General features: G+C 51.4%; 1 pseudogene; it reads right to left on the bottom strand.

The window, feature by feature from the left end:
* Positions 1–213: 213 nt before the first annotated feature.
* On the bottom strand, positions 214–960 carry LOC137756893 (small ribosomal subunit protein uS5 pseudogene; annotated as a pseudogene).
* Positions 961–1226: the final 266 nt, after the last annotated feature.

Below are 1226 nucleotides of genomic sequence, written 5' to 3'. Positions count from 1 at the left end.
GCCTCCAAGTCGAGGGCACTGGTGGTGAGAGACCAATAACAAGTTGTGACCTCTGGGGCAGAGGGGTGCAGTGGCTCCAGTAGGCATGAGAGGCTGGCAGCCAGCCCCAATACTGCCAGAGCAAACTTGGTAACAGTCCAAGGAAAGTGGTAGAGTGGGTGAGGGAAAGAAGGAAGGTTTTTTTTTGTTTTGTTTTGTTTTGTTTTTTTAGACTAGCTTCATTCACTTTATTTTTCTTATAGAAAACTATGTGGTGGCTACAGCTGGAGTCTGAGTCCTCTGCACGGAAACTCTGGTGTGGGTCTTTACAAGATGGTCAGTGAATTCCTGATACAGAGACTTGGTGAACACAGTCTCTTTCCAGAGATCAGGAGTGATATAACTGTAGGTCTTGGAAATGGCACCAAAATTGGCCTTGGCGAAGTTACCCAGCGTGGCAGTGCAGCCCCTGGCAGAGGTGTAGAAGCAGTCAATTCCAGCCATCATCAGTAGCTTCTTGGGCACGATGCCAGTGCCCCTGGGTGCAGGGATGAGGCGCACCAGCACAGAGCCACAGCGGCCAGTCACCTTGCAAGGGACGGTATGGGGCTTGCCGATCTTTTTCCCCCAGTAGCCTCGTCGCACGGGGGCGGTGGAGAGCTTGGCCAGAATGATGGCCCCACGGATGGCAGTTGCTACCTCCTTAGAGCACTTCACAGCCAAACCAACATGTCTGTTGTAATCCCTGATGGCGACAAATGCCTTGAACTTGGTCCGCTGGCCAGCACAGGTCTGCTTTTGCACAGGCATGATCTTCAAAACTTCATCCTTGAGGGATGCCCTCAAGAAAAAGTCAATGATCTCAGATTCCTTGATGGGCAGAGAAAAGAGATAGATCTCCTCCAGGGACTTGATCTTCATGTCCTTGACCAGGCGGCCCAGCTTGGTGATAGGGAGACACTCCTTGTCCTCGGCCTTGCCTCCAGGAGCTCCCCCGGCCCCGACCACGACCCCGGCACCGGCCCCGGATGCCGCTGCTCTAGATATTGTGAGATAGGTCATCAGCTTCTAGTTTTGCCTCCTTTTCCTTTTTTATCCCTTAAAGGGTGTGTGCGTGTGTGTGTGTGTGTGTGTGTGTGTGTGTGTGTGTATACTTGGGGGTAGGAGGAAGCAGGTGTAACTGGTTGAGTCTAATTGAGTATGAAATGTATTTATGGACCATGGGTGGCACTATTTTTTATGTGTGT

The sequence above is a fragment of the Eschrichtius robustus genome, chromosome X (genome assembly GCF_028021215.1).
Source record: "Eschrichtius robustus isolate mEscRob2 chromosome X, mEscRob2.pri, whole genome shotgun sequence".
In the NCBI taxonomy this organism is placed as follows: Eukaryota; Metazoa; Chordata; class Mammalia; order Artiodactyla; family Eschrichtiidae; genus Eschrichtius; species Eschrichtius robustus.
This window is presented reverse-complemented; position numbering and strand designations above follow the sequence as displayed.